Genomic DNA, 15,173 nt, shown 5'->3' on the forward strand with positions numbered 1-15,173 from the left:
TAGATAGGCCATCAGGAACATTCAGAAAAGTGTGGTATAATACCCCATCATGGTGTGTACCATAAAAGAAAGAAGAAAATTAGAGTTGTATTTGATTGTGGGTCTTCGTTTCAAGACACATCTTTAATCCAAGAGCTTTTTCAGGGTTGGTGAAATTATTTGGTGCTGTCTCTTCAAATAGTTGTGTTAATTATACACTCAAGAAAACAGCACAATATGACAATGTTCTTAATACAATTTGAAGGAATTTCTACGTTGATGATTCCGTGTTGATGTTCCTTTCAAAGGAGCACCGAATCAGACTCCTTCTGTAAGATTGGGCAAGGCCAGAGTTGCCACTGCTTAGGTTGACAGAATGCTCAAAAGAGAGATTGAAATTCCATTTTCTGTTTTCTGACGGATTTTTTTAATCCTGCACATTCCACATCACATGGCCTTTTCATTTCTTGGTTCAGACAGATGGTGAAATGGTCCAGAATTTCTATAGAACTATAAGTTAAGAACTATAAGTTAATTGTCTTCCAGTTATTCTCTTCCATCTTAAAACAGCTGCATATCTAGTGATATTTCATGCATTCGTCTATATAAGGAACTTCCTGGGTCTCATTTGTGAAACAGACATTACATACACAAGTATATAAGTGTTAGAGTTAGCGTTAATTAAACTACTATTTTAATCTTACTTGAGTCATATTATTTTTCAGTACTTTTACTTTTACTTGTAAGTAAATTATTCCTTAACTCATTCCCCACCATTGATGAGATATCTTGTCAATTAGGAGACAAAGGTGATTGTTTACGACAATCATGCTCGCTTGTTTGTAGTATCAATGAGCGAAAAAGCAGAGAGCATGTTACTGTGTGTCCATTTTTAGTATGTACATACGTGACCCTTTATGCTACCCCATGGACATATGGGAAGTGTAGTCATACTCTATCCTGTTACATTTTACTCAAGTACAATTTCTTAGTACTCTTTCCACCACTGACCATTATAAGTCAACAATGCTAATATGACTTGAGTATAAGTGTCACGTATGAAGGGTCTGAGGCGTATGGATCCATGTGCAGGCTTTTATTAAATGAAGGCATGGTCAAAACAGGCAGGCGCCAAACAGGGCGAACAGGAATATCAGAGGCAAGACAATAGCAAAATCCAGAGACAGGCGGTGGTCAGGTCAGGCAGCAAACAATCACGGAATCAGAAGACAGGCAGGGTCAAAACCAGATAAACCAGAGACAATAATCCACGGGCGATCTAACAACGAAACAGGCGAAACAATGCAACCTGCAGTTGAGTGGCTTGCTGCAGTATTTATAGTCCTCTGACAGGAAGTAGCAGCAGAGGGAGTGATCGCAGATCACCCAGAGGTAAGAGCTCCTCTGCTGGTTTGGTGACATAGCCCTCCTAGGAGCGACTCCTGGCGCTCCACAAACAAACAAAACAAAACATAACTGGGAGCTTGGGAGGGGTTCCGGGAGGAGTCAGCAAGCTGAGACCAGGGAGGAAGAGACGGTGGAGGAGCCAGGGAGAAGACGGAGGAGTAAGGAGCGGGAGGCGATACCGAGCCCAGCCATGATGGTCAGTGGTGGAGCCGACGGAGGGAGGAGCCAGAGAGGGAACGGTCATCAACCCCATGGAGCCGACCGACGGCGGTGGAGCAGGTGGTCGAGGAGACTGAGGCGAAGGCGGAGAGCAGAAGAGCCAGGGTGATGCAGAGGCGCTTGAGGTCCCAGGCGACACCGCAGGCTTTGGCGACTGATGCGGAGACGGGGACGAGAAGGACGCGGGCGGAGCCAGAGCGACAGAGGACTGAGGTAGAGCCGGGAAGGGAGGAGCCTGACAGAGCCGGAGGGACGGAGGGACGAGGCGGCTGGAGGAGAGGAATCCTGAGGCGACGGATGGTCGACGACCACCAGGGCGTAGCCGGAGAGACGATGGAGCCTGGGTGAAGCTGGTGGATTGACGGAGCACGGTGGAGAGGAGGGAGCTAGGAGCCTGGCGGGAAGCCGACGGGTCTGGCTGCCGAGCTGGAGTCCGGGGCTCGGAGGCGGGACGATGAAGCGAGGATCCTTCACCCACGGCGGCAATGGAGACTGGCAGACCCGCGTGGCGTAGCTCCAGGTGGAGGGCAGAGGATGAGTGCAGGGGCTGCTGGGATCCATCGCCGACGTGTGGTAAGGGTGGGGAGGGTGGGTTAACTTGAGGAGGCGCACGCAGGCGCTGGCACTGGACGGGCGCACGAGGCGCGGGCACTGGACGGGCGCACGCAGGCGCTGGCACTGGACGGGGCGCACGCAGGCGCGGGCATTGGACGGGGCGCACGAGGCGCCGGCACTGGACGGGCGCACGAGGCGCCGGGCACTGGAGGCTTGGCACGAGGCGCGGGCACTGGAGGCTTGGCACGAGGCGCCGGCACTGGAGGCTTGGCACGAGGCGCCGGGCACTGGAGGCTTGGCACGAGGCGCCGGGCACTGGAGGCTTGGCACGCGAGACGCTGGCACTGGAGGCTTGGCACGACGCTGGCACTGGAGGCTTGGCACGCAGACGCGGGCACTGGAGGCTTGGCACGAGACGCGGGCACTGGAGGCTTGGCACGAGGCGCGGGCACTGGAGGCTTGGCACGAGACGCGGGCACTGGAGGCTTGGCACGAGGCGCGGGCACTGGAGGCTTGGCACGAGGCGCTGGCACTGGAGGCTTGGGTACGCAGGCGCGGGCACTGGAGGCTTGGGCACGCAGGCGCGGGCACTGGAGGCTTGGCACGAGGCGCGGGCACTGGAGGCTTGGCACGAGGCACGGGCACTGGAGGCTTTGCACGGCAGGCGGCCATGTTGGAAAGCGGCGCAGGGCAGGCGCCATGTTGGAAAAGCGCGCAGGGCAGGGCGGCCATGTTGGAAAGCGATCTGGGCAGGCGGCGCACCATCTTGGGAAGCGCTCTGGGCAGGCGGCACCATCTTGGGAAGCGGCTCAGGCAGGCGGCACCATCTTGGGAAGCGGCTCTGGGCAGGCGGCGACCATCTTGGGAAGCGCCTCTGCAGGCGGCGACCATCTTGGGAAGCGGCTCTGGGCAGGCGGCGACCATCTTGGGAAGCGGCTCTGGGCAGGCGGCGACCATCTTGGGAAGCGGCTCTGGGCAGGCGGCGACCATCTTGGGAAGCGTGCTCTGGGCAGGCGGCACCATCTTGGGAAGCGGCTCTGGGCAGGCGGCGACCATCTTGGGAAGCGGCTCTGGGCAGGCGGCACCATCTTGGGAAGCTGCTCTGGGCAGGCGGCGACCATCTTGGGAAGCGGCTCTGGGCAGGCGGCGACCATCTTGGGAAGCGGCTCTGGGCAGGCGGCGACCATCTTGGGAAGCGGTCTGGGCAGGCGCGCCATCTTGGGAAGCGGCTTCTGGGCAGGCGGCGGCCATCTTGGGAAGCGTCAGGCAGGCAGCCATCTTGGGAAGCGGCTCTGGGGCAGGCGGCAGCCATCTTGGGAAGCTGCTCTGGGCAGCGGCAGCCATCTTGGGAAGCGGCTCTGGGCAGGCGGCAGCCATCTTGGGAAGCGAAAGGCGGGCAGCCATCTTGGGAATAAATGCAGTGTCTTCTTCCTCCATAATACCCAACGTGAGAGCTGACCCCACAGTCACTAAACCAAACTCAATAAAGTGTGCCAGTGATTCACGTGGACCCTCTCGAACAAGTTGTGTTTTGAGTGGCTGATTTATTCCCTCGTGAAAAAATTCAATTAGCAAACAGTCCGGTAAATCAGAGAAGTAAGCCAGGTCCAGAAATTCCTGAGTATAATCCTCAAGTGATCGGGTGCCCTGCTTGAGGGTTAGCAAAGACATTGCAAGGTGCATACCTGGCCATGGTTCGGTGAAAGCCGCTGGATCCTGGTGTGAGGTTGCATTCTGTCACGTATGAGCGGTCTGAGGCGTGCGGATCCATGTGCAGGCTTTTATTAAATGAAGGCATGGTCAAAACAGGCAGGCGTCAAACAGGGCGAACAGGAATATCAGAGGCAAGACAATAGCAAAATCCAGAGACAGGCGGTGGTCAGGTCAGGCAGCAAACAATCACGGAATCAGAAGACAGGCAGGGTCAAAACCAGATAAACCAGAGACAATAATCCACGGGCGATCTAACAACGAAACAGGCGAAACAATGCAACCTGCAGTTGAGTGGCTTGCTGCAGTATTTATAGTCCTCTGACAGGAAGTAGCAGCAGAGGGAGTGATCGCAGAGATCACCCAGAGGTAAGAGCCCTCTGCTGGCTTGGTGACAATAAGTATAAGAATAAGAATAAAAGAATAAAAGTATATTTTATTTTACCAAAGAGTACTTTCTAAAGAGCATCTGCTTTAACAGTACTTAAGTATTTTACTTGTGCTTAATGTAGCCTCAAAGATGCACTAGCTATCAATACCGTGTGAAATAAAAATCAGTTTACTTGTGAGGGCAGCAATCAAATGTTCATTTTCTAAAAATGAATTCTCAAAATATGAGAATTTGAGAAAAATGTGAAAAACGAAATACCTCAAAATAGCAATACATCAACATGCTACAATGTTCATGAATTTGTTTTTCACTAAAAGATTAAGGAAATGACCCTTTTTTTTCAATAAAATATATATTTTACTTGAATTGTTACATTTAATTGCCTTTTAGATGACTTTGATTCATGTATGCAGCATTTGTGACTAACAAATACCTGCAGCCACAGAAATAAACATGCACAAAAAAGGTGCCATGGAGTAACTATATTACTCATCACAAATGTTGGAGGAAAAAAGTGCATATACTTGCTACATAGCCAAAAAGATACTTAAGTACAGTAACTAATCAAACTTAATTGAACACTTTACACAACTGGTTTTGAGTCCTACATTTGTAGCATGATTTTTTTGTAGAGCTACCTATGTTTACATTTTAAGAATATTTTGATTCTCCATCTCAATACCACATAAAGTCCTTTGAGTTTTGAGTTTATTGGCTGTGTTCAAAATCATTCATCCAAATTAATTATGTCTATAAAAGTGTAAATACTACATCAGATCATTTGCATTGTCTGCTGCAGTGGAGCTCAGTCTTTAGGATGCATCTCTTTATTTCCATACTTCTGTTTTTCCATCACCTTCCGACAAAGGTAAACACATTTTGCCAAATGATGGGATACCCTAAGTACCCACTGCTTTCCAAGGGTGGAGACATAACTATTGGAGGAATTTTTGCAGTACACAGTAAATTAACATTATCTTCATTCGAGTTTACAGAAAAACCTCAGCCTCTGTCATGCTACAGGTTTGTTATATTGAACATTGTACAGTATGTGTATATATGTGTGCTTTATGTTAATATTATATGTGTATATATATATATATATATATATATATATATATATATATATATATATATATATATATATATATATATATATACTATACTCATCTTCTCTTTTTTTGCTTTATCAGTGTAAATTTAAGAGATTTCCGGATGGCTCAGATAATGATTTTTGCTATTGAGGAAATTAACAGAAGTGAGAGTTTTCTCCCAAATGTTTCTATTGGCTACCAAATTTATGATAACTGTGGTTCAAGACTGGTTTCTATGAATTCAACCATGGCATTGATGAATGGTCATGGGTTTGCACAAGAGGATACATGCAGTGGATCACTTATTCATGCTATCATAGGAGAATCAGAGTCTTCGGCCACAGTAATTCTGTCCAGAACCACAGGACCTTTTAAAATTCCAGTGGTAAGGAGCAGTAACACCCATTTTTTATACGATTACCATTTCAATGATTTAACTATGTTTTGTTCTTTCTTTTCTTTTCTCTCTTCCTCCTTCTCTCTTCCTCTCTCTATAAGATAAGTCAGTCAGCCACATGTGAATGCCTCAGTAATAGGAAAGATTACCCCCTCTTTCTTCAGGACTATTGCTAGTGACTACCACCAGAGCAGAGCACTTGCATACATAGTCAAGCACTTTGGCTGGTCTTGGGTCGGCGCTGTGAATACTGACAATGACTATGGAAACTATGGAATGAATATATTCCTCAATACAGCCCAAGAAGAGGGAATTTGTGTTGAGTACTCTGTAAAATTCTACCGAACAGAGACTGAAAAACTTAAAAAAGTGGTAGACATAATAAAACAAGGCACTGCAAAAGTTATTGTTGCATTTCTTACAAGTTTTGAGATGAACAATCTACTTGAGCAGTTAAGTATTCAGAATATTACAGGCCTACAAATGATTGGTGTGGAAGCATGGATAACTGCAAAAAGTTTGATTGCTCCAAAGAGTTTTACATTTTTAGGAGGGTCACTGGGGTTTGCGGTGAGAAAAATCAGCGTTGAAGGGTTTTCAGATTATGTTATAAAAGAGTTCTGGGACACAGCTTTTCCATGCTCACAGACTGAGATGGATTCTTTTCAATACGCAAACTGCAGTGGATATCAGGATCTACTTCCACTGAAAAACTATAATGAAGATTTGCCAGAACAAAGATATGCAAGCAATGTTTATAAAGCAGTTTATGCTGTAGCTCATGCGTGTGCACAGTATAATCAAATGCAGAGAACAAAAAAGTTGTGAGAAAGATTTGGAAATACAACCACAGCAGGTAGGTAAGTAGCTAAATGAAAATAAAATAAAAAAGAAATACAGTACTATATGTGCAGGAGGAGAGCAAGACGTTATTAAACCTATATGTCTAGAAATGTGTTAAATGATTTCAAGATAATATAAATATATCTTTTGCTAGGTTGTTGAGGCTTTGAAAAAGTCAATTTTACCGTAAAATTTGGAGACCGTGTATGGTTTGACAGCACTGGTGGCGCAGTAGCCCAGTATGAAATTGTAAACTGGCAGCAGGACAATGATGGCTCAATCCAATTTAAACCAGTAGGATACTATGATGCCTCACTGCCCCCTGACCAGCGCTTTGTACTTAACAGTGAAAACATAATCTGGGCTGGAGGACAGCTGGAGGTAAAAGGGAGTTGTTTGTAAATGGTATCTGTTTATTGTACATGGTTTCTTTTAACTTTTTGCAGCCAATAAATACATTTTGCAAGTTGGCTTGTAAGAAGCTAATGTGAATCTGTTGAAAATCAAACATTAACAGACAAGTATTAATTTCTACATGTCTGGGATAATATTCATTTCAAATATGGTTTTTAAGCATTTACAAATCTCAATAAAAATGACTACCATTGCAAATTTGATCAGTGAAAATACAGAAATAGTGACAAAAGTGAATCAATTCAAAGTTTGACGGCTTAGTAACATTTTATTGTTTTCCTAAATAGTATTATTATTATTATTATTCTCAATAAGTATTTACAACCAGTTACAAAGCTCATATTGCACATTTGCAAATGTTATGCTAAAGAGATGCAGTACTTTTTAAATAATATTCACATATATATTTTATTCTTGAGAAGAGATATAAATAACTATATGCAGGCTTTTCCATGTAGAAGCCAAAGTCTGTATGCAGTGAAAACTGTCCTCCAGGCACTAGGAAGGCTGCACAGAAAGGAAGACCTATCTGCTGTTATGACTGTATTCCATGTGCAGAAGGAGAAATCAGTAATGAGACAGGTAAACTTCAGCCCATCTCACACTTCCAAAGAAAACTGATTAGTTGTTCTTTTTGCATTCTGCTTCTACTATTTAGGCGAAGTTCCTTATTAAACAAGTTAATAAACAATAACTAAAATGTTGTTCTTTTTTGTCTCTAACTATTCATCACAACTTCCTTTCCAGATTCAAATAACTGCAAGCAGTGTCCAGGGGAATATTGGTCTAATGCTGAAAAAAATAAATGTATCTTAAAGGCTGTAGAGTTTCTGTCATTCACAGAAGTTATGGGTATAGTTCTAGTCTTTTCTCACTGTTTGGAGCAGGATTAACTGTGCTGGTGGCCATCCTGTTTTACAGTAAAAAGGACACCCCCATAGTAAAAGCCAACAACTCAGAACTCAGCTTCCTGCTGCTCTTCTCATTGACTCTGTGTTTCCTTTGTTCCCTTACTTTCATTGGTCGGCCCACTGAGTGGTCCTGTATGTTGCGTCACACAGCGTTTGGAATCACTTTCGTGCTCTGTATCTCCTGTGTTCTGGGAAAACAATAGTAGTGTTAATGGCCTTCAAGGCTACACTTCCAGGAAGTAATGTTATGAAATGGTTTGGGCCTGCCCAACAACGACTTAGTGTTTTTGTCTTTACACTTATACAGGTTCTTATATGTGTGCTTTGGCTAACAATATGTCCTCCATTTCCCAACAAAAATCTGAAATATTATCAAGAAAAAAATCATTCTTGAATGCTGTCTGGTTCTCTACTATAGGTTTTTCTGCTGTTCTGGGTTATATTGGCCTTTTGGCTGCCCTGTGTTTCATTCTAGCTTTTCTGGCTCGCACACTGCCTGATAACTTCAATGAAGCTAAATTCATCACATTCAGTATGCTCATATTCTGTGCTGTATGGATCACATTTATACCAGCTTATATCAGTTCTCCTGGAAAATTTACTGTAGCTGTGGAGATATTTGCCATTGTAGCCTCAAGTTTTGGTTTACTTTTATGCATATTTGCACCTAAATGTCATATCATCTTGTTTAAGCCTGAACAAAATACAAAACAACATATGATGGGTAAAGCACCAACTAAATCATTCTGAAAAAATAGTATAACATATCTAGATTTAAAAATTGTAAATGTCATGCAGCTATAAAAGTGGAAAGTCAAAGTGGGAAAATAAATTGTAGAATTTATTTTATTATTAGTCATTTTTAAATATGCATCTTTTTTGCATAAACATGTGCATGGCTAAATTATTTATAATAAACACTGAAACTTTTCATAAAAAATAATAATTGTCAATTTTGATTTTCTATTTGGATAAAGTGTTAAAACAAGGACTTGACTCTTTGAAAAAGAGTGGATGTGTAATCATTAGCCACTGACCATAATGGCTTCTGCATATACTGAATTGCTTCTTTGGTCTCTCCACTCTTCACCAATAAGGTTGGTGGACATTCTGCTGCAGTATGCAATATCCAGGTGGGTGCTGCACATTTGCGGTGGTTGAGGAGCTCCCACCCTAATGATGTAACAAGTGCTTTGAATGACCAGAAAAGCACTATATAAATGTAGTATAAATTGTTATTATCTCCTTATACACACACACACACACACACATACACACATCCATCCATTTTCTTTCATTTATCTGGGGCCGGATCGCAGGGGCAGCAATCTAAGTATGGATGTCCAGCCTTCCCTCTCCCCAGACACTTCCTCCAGCTCTTCCAGGGGAACAGCAGCAGGTCTACTCTGAGCTCCTCACCTTATCTCTAAGGGAGCGCACAGCCACCCTACAGAGGAAAGTCTTTTTGGCCGCTTGTATCCGGAATCTCATCCTTTCGGTCATGACCCAAAGCTCATGATCATATGTGTGAGTAGGAACGTAGATCAACTGATAAATAAAGAGCTTCACCTTGCAGATCAGCTCCTTCTTCACCACGATGGACCACAACAATGACTGCATTACTGCACAAACTACACCGACCTCTTGTTGATCTCTTGGTCTATCCTTCCCTCTGCTTGTGAAAAAATCCCCAAATACTAAATACTTAAACTTAGAGTATATATATATATATATATATATATATATATATATATATATATATATATATACAATTTACATTTATGTAATGAATCTCAACAATGAGCATATTTAGATAAACAGGCCAACTTTGAATTTAACGGAAAAACTAATTTCTAAAAAGACAATAAATATATAAAAGAAAATAGAATACTATAGGCTATAGCTGAACGAAATCAGTGCAATGATTTAATTAGTCTTATGAAAGAAAATTAAAAATAACAAATTCACTGACAAAAGTTTATATTTTGTTTTCAATTTGATTACACATTTCAAGCTACATTTTTATAATATATTCATTATGATAATGAACATGCAAGTGAATCCAAGTGAATTCACTGGTGGACTTGTCATGTCAGAAAACCCTATTTTACTCCTAAGTTTAAGCAAAGTACTCTCAATATTTGATTTCATAAAAAAAAATAATAAACAGACAATTCCTTTCAAAAACTGTGAGGGTTATGATACCCTCAATTTTGGTCTAAAAGTGTGTGCAGCCCATGTTAGCTGAAAATTGTGGCCAATTTTACTGTACTGTTACCCAGCAATTTGTGCCTAAAATTACCCTTTTCACAAAAGTCTAATTTTGTTTTATAAATGAAACCTTTTCATTTGAAAGAACATGTTATTGTTCATAAACCTGTGCTTTGTTGCTAAGCTTACACTGTAAAACTTTACTGTAAATTTACATTGTCTCGTTTTCTAACAGTATTATACTGTATTTTTATAAAACAAAAAAGTTATGTATATTTTGTAATTCGATTCTGCTTGAAACGCTGGTTCAAGCTTAATAAATAACAAATAATACAAAGTGATTCACAAAAAATCTCTTTCAATGGCACATACAAAAGGTAATGTTACAAAGACACTGACGTCGTTTCAGCATAAGTAATCTGATAAAGGAAGATCCAGTGTTAACTAAGTGATTTGTTGTCCAATTTTTAACAAAAATGCTATGCTGTCAGTTCTGTGATCGTTCTTTTGAATCAGCGTTAACATTTTGTCAGCACATGAAAATCCACAGTCATGTCCCTAATACTGATTTCAAATGTGGTGTTCCTGATGTAAAATGTACACTATTTTCAAGGCATATATATATTTAGGATCACAAAAAGAAGGCCAAGAATTTGTTGAGCAGTTAGCAGTTATAAGAATCAATCAATCAATCAATCATTTTTATTTTTTAACAACACAGGTTGCATCAAAGCACTGTACAGTATAATGTAGAAGAGTACAAGGGATGTATAATGACGAGAGTGACCAATTTCTTATTAAATGCAGAGAATAAGAATAAGAATAATCCTGCAACACTTTATATATATTTAAATAATATATTTATTAATTATATATATAAATAATATATTTATCATATATTTAAAGTGTAAGCGTTGTGCATATGGGCATTTTCCAGTTTTCAAAGTGATCTTCCTTATCCTTTTGTTAGTTGGGACTTTGTGCAGAGCAGGGCACAGGTGTACCATTATGATGTCGTTTGGCAAAGGGAGTGTAATTGGCAGCGTAATGGCGCACACTTGCCCTGCTTACTCCAAAATAATCCCTAACAAGATAAGGATGATCACTTTGATTTGGACTGTTCAGTACGTGATACATGAATCATTACACCTCTAGTTCTGGGGGAATATAAAAAGGTTTAGTGAAAAACATTTGTTAATGAATTTAATAAAACAACAGAGCTTTACATGTGAAGTTTTTATCAGTCTTGATTTCTCATGAATTGTCTGCTTTTCCTGGATGAATCGAAGAGAACTGCGTTGCTAATAAAGTGTGGAGACTGGTAGGTCAATAGCCAAAGTCATTATTTGATTAAGTTAAATACATTTAATGAAATTTGTCACGTCTTTGGACTTTTTGTTGTTGTTTTTGTCTTGTGCCACGTGTTCCGTGTGAACTACTTTTGTTAATATTGTCATTGTCTTCACCTGTGTCAAGTTAATTTAGTGATTTCCCGTTTGTATTTAAGTTCTAATTTGATCCTGTGTATTCGTCTTTATTATGCGTGTGGTTTTTGTCCTGCCTGCCTGCCTGTAAAGATATTGTTTATTTCATCTTGGAGAAGATTAAAGTGTTTTCGTTTACCTGATGCTTGTTGCATGTTGCATCACTTGACCCATTACAGTTTGCGTATCGTCCAAACCGCTCTACGGACGATGCTATCACCACAACCCTCCATCTCGCCCTCTCACATCTGGACTCAAAGGGAAACTACGTCCGAATGCTGTTCATTGACTTCAGCTAAGCATTCAACACCATCATCCCTTAGCAACTTATAGAGAAGCTAAGCCTGCTGGGCCTGAACACCTCTCTCTGCAACTGGATCCTGGACTTTCTGACAGGCAGACCTCAGTCAGTCCGGATCGGGAACAGCATCTCCAGCACCACCACACTGAACACTGGAGCTCCTCAGGGCTGTGTGCTCAGTCCACTGCTGTTCACTTTGCTGACTCATGACTGTGCAGCGATGCACAGCTCCAATCACATCATCAAGTTCGCTGATGACACAACCGTGGTGGGTCTCATCAGCAAGAACGACGAGTCAGCATACAGAGATGAAGTGCAGCAGCTCACAACTTGGTGTAGAGCCAACAATCTATCTCTGAACGTCAACAAGACAAAGGAGATAATTGTTGACTTCAAGCGAGCAAAGAGTGACCATTCTCCGCTGTCCATCGATGGGTCCAAGGTGGAGACCGTCAAGAGCACCAAATTCCTTGGTGTTCATCTGGCGGATAACTTCACCTGGTCACTCAACACCAGCTCCATCACCAAGAAAGCCCAGCAGCGCCTCTACTTCTTGAGGAGGCTGAGGAAAGCTCATCTCCCTCCTCCCATCCTGACTATGTTCTATAGGGGGACCATTGAGAGCGTCCTGTGCAGTTGCATCACTCCCTGGTTTGGGAATTGCACCGTATCGGATTGCAAGACCCTCCAAAGGATAGTGAGGACAGCTGAAAAGATCATTGGCGTCTCTTTGCCTCTATCACGGACATCTACACCACACGCTGCATCCGCAAAGCCCACAATATAGTACAGGACCCCACACATCCTCACACATTATTCACCCTCCTTCCATCTGGAAAGAGGTACCGGAGCAGTCGGGCCCTCACAACCAGACTGCTGAACAGTTTTTTCCCACAAGCCATCAGACTCCTCAATAACCACACCTGAATGGCCTTCCTGTCCCATAAGCATTCTTGCACGTCATTTTTATTGTTGTGCACCTCATATTTATTGTTGTTTGTATTTTGTGTTTTTGCACTAATTATGTTTTTGCCTTGCACTAATTTTGTCTTTGCACTGTTTGCACTAGTTTGCACACTGAGTTTGCACTCTACTCCCCTGCTGTTTGCACTAGTTCGCACACTTTGCACTTTATGTGGCTAAGACACTGTCTTAGCTCAATATGTGAAGTTCTTTTGTATTGTGTTGTAAGTGTGACTCCATGTAGCACCAGGTCCTAGAGAAACGTTGTCTCATTTCACTATGTACTGCACAGCTATATGTAGTTGAAATGACAATAAAAGCCACTTGACTTGATGCTCTCATGCTAACCACCACGTGACAGAAGAACCGACCGTACAAAAGTACTAGTATATAGCGGCGTTTATTCCCTTTTATTTTTGTCATGGATTCCCCCTATAACGACTCCAACTTCCTCATCCTCCTGCTGGAGCAGGAGGCTCTCTCTCTCTCTCTCTCTCTCTCTCTCTCTCTCTCTCGAGGGTTATATGGAGGACTTCCTCGCCCTCGTGAACGACTCGCGCTACCTGGACAGCTTCCTGTGCTCACTTTACTTCCGAGGACTAAACACCAACACAGGAGCAAAGCTGTCCGGGGACGGCCCTCGAAAGAGCATCGCCGCTTACATCGAGTGGGTGCTGGTGTACAACGATGTGAGGCCTGGATGAACAGATACGAACCATAAAATGAGGAATCGCTCTAAAACCAGGTCGTAAAACCGCGCATCCTCCGCACCCCGGACCATAAAGGCAATCAAGATGGTCTGCAGAGCGATGCAGAGTGCCGCAAAGTCTGCCAAATGTTTTCAAGAGACTGTCGCTGCAGTGAGCTTGGCCAATCCGTGCATACCCATGTCAAGATTGGGATGATTGAAACCGCAACATCTGGTCGACAGCCCGATAACCCGTTCTGTGCACTGACCTGGGACCAGTTCCACCAAGCCACCAAGTCAAAAGGTGATGAAACTCCCGCTGTGAATCAACGTGTGTTCAGGACAACCTTACACTTTCAACCCCCCCCCCCAGGGAGGTTTGCTCTGTCCCAACACACATTCCTTAAAAAGCACGCCTTTTCCTTTTCGCTACAACAAAGGAACTGCCAGGACACACGTAAAACTACTAAATGAACAATCTGAAATGCTTTCATTTCCAACAAATATAGGTTCAGTTGCAAATGACTGTTTAATAAATGTTTTGGGATGTATGTAGAAACCGCTGTGTAATCTTCAAATAATCTGCTAACAGATAGCGTTCCATAAGTGCTAGATAATGCATGTTTGATGTCAAGTTAAAAATAAAATAAGATTTTATAATTAGATTTTATAAGATAAAATATGCATGAAACCGAGTCAAAGCAGGCATGGACACGCCCTTCGACCTGGATTGGACAACTGCGCAGGGCACGGCCCAAAACTTGCACGTCAAAATGCAGGAACAGAGCTCTCTGAGTCGAGAAAGTTTTCGGAACCACCAGGAGTCGCAGGGGAATTCGGGTCGCTGCAGGAATTGCCAAGGAAACAGAGAAACTTTGGAACTTGGAGAAGTTAGAAGACTCTGGACGAGAACGACCCGATACCCTTGACTCCGGTCCACTCCGTTACATCACTCCACGGACACTCACTTACTTTTCTGTAACCAACTCGGTTCATCCAAAGCGAACCACCAATCTAGAGAGACTACATTCGAACGGCCCGGGAAAGCCCGACCGCGTCATCCCACGAGCCTGACCAATCAGCAAGCCGGGATTTCCCCAGACAAGCCGAGTGGTAAAACTACCTTTTCATCTCTTTACTGAATTGGCGCAGACACATATAAGCAAAGCTAAACCTAACTTTGCTTTGTTGGTGCTCTTAGTGCGATCTCAGAACTAGCTAACAGACTTTGGACAGACAATTATCCATTTTCCCTTCCAACCCGTGAATGTGTGTATGAATGTATGTGTATGTGTGTGTGTGTGTATGTTTAGTCTTCTCAGTGTAGTCTTGTCAATTAGTAGGTACTGTTTAATAAATTTTGTTTCATTATTACGAATTCTTGTTTGTGTGTTATGTGACTGGAAAGTTAAACTCATGCCCAGATCCATTGCTACCTGCTCGAGGTAAAGCTTAAACCAGATAAATGAGTGAAGTCCAAATGATTTATTTTGCTGATCACAGAGTAAATTCATATTGGTAACATACATTTAAATTGCCCTAAAACGCTGGACGTATTAGGTGATTTAAAGGTACATTGGAATTGCATACTAACGTGAATCTTTTA

At 42.9% G+C, this 15,173-nt stretch overlaps 1 pseudogene; it reads left to right on the top strand.

The window, feature by feature from the left end:
• Positions 1-5,078: 5,078 nt before the first annotated feature.
• LOC122362606 lies at positions 5,079-8,670 on the top strand (annotated as a pseudogene).
• Positions 8,671-15,173: the final 6,503 nt, after the last annotated feature.

The sequence above is a fragment of the Puntigrus tetrazona genome, chromosome 18, assembly GCF_018831695.1.
Source record: "Puntigrus tetrazona isolate hp1 chromosome 18, ASM1883169v1, whole genome shotgun sequence".
Lineage (NCBI taxonomy): Eukaryota > Metazoa > Chordata > Actinopteri > Cypriniformes > Cyprinidae > Puntigrus > Puntigrus tetrazona.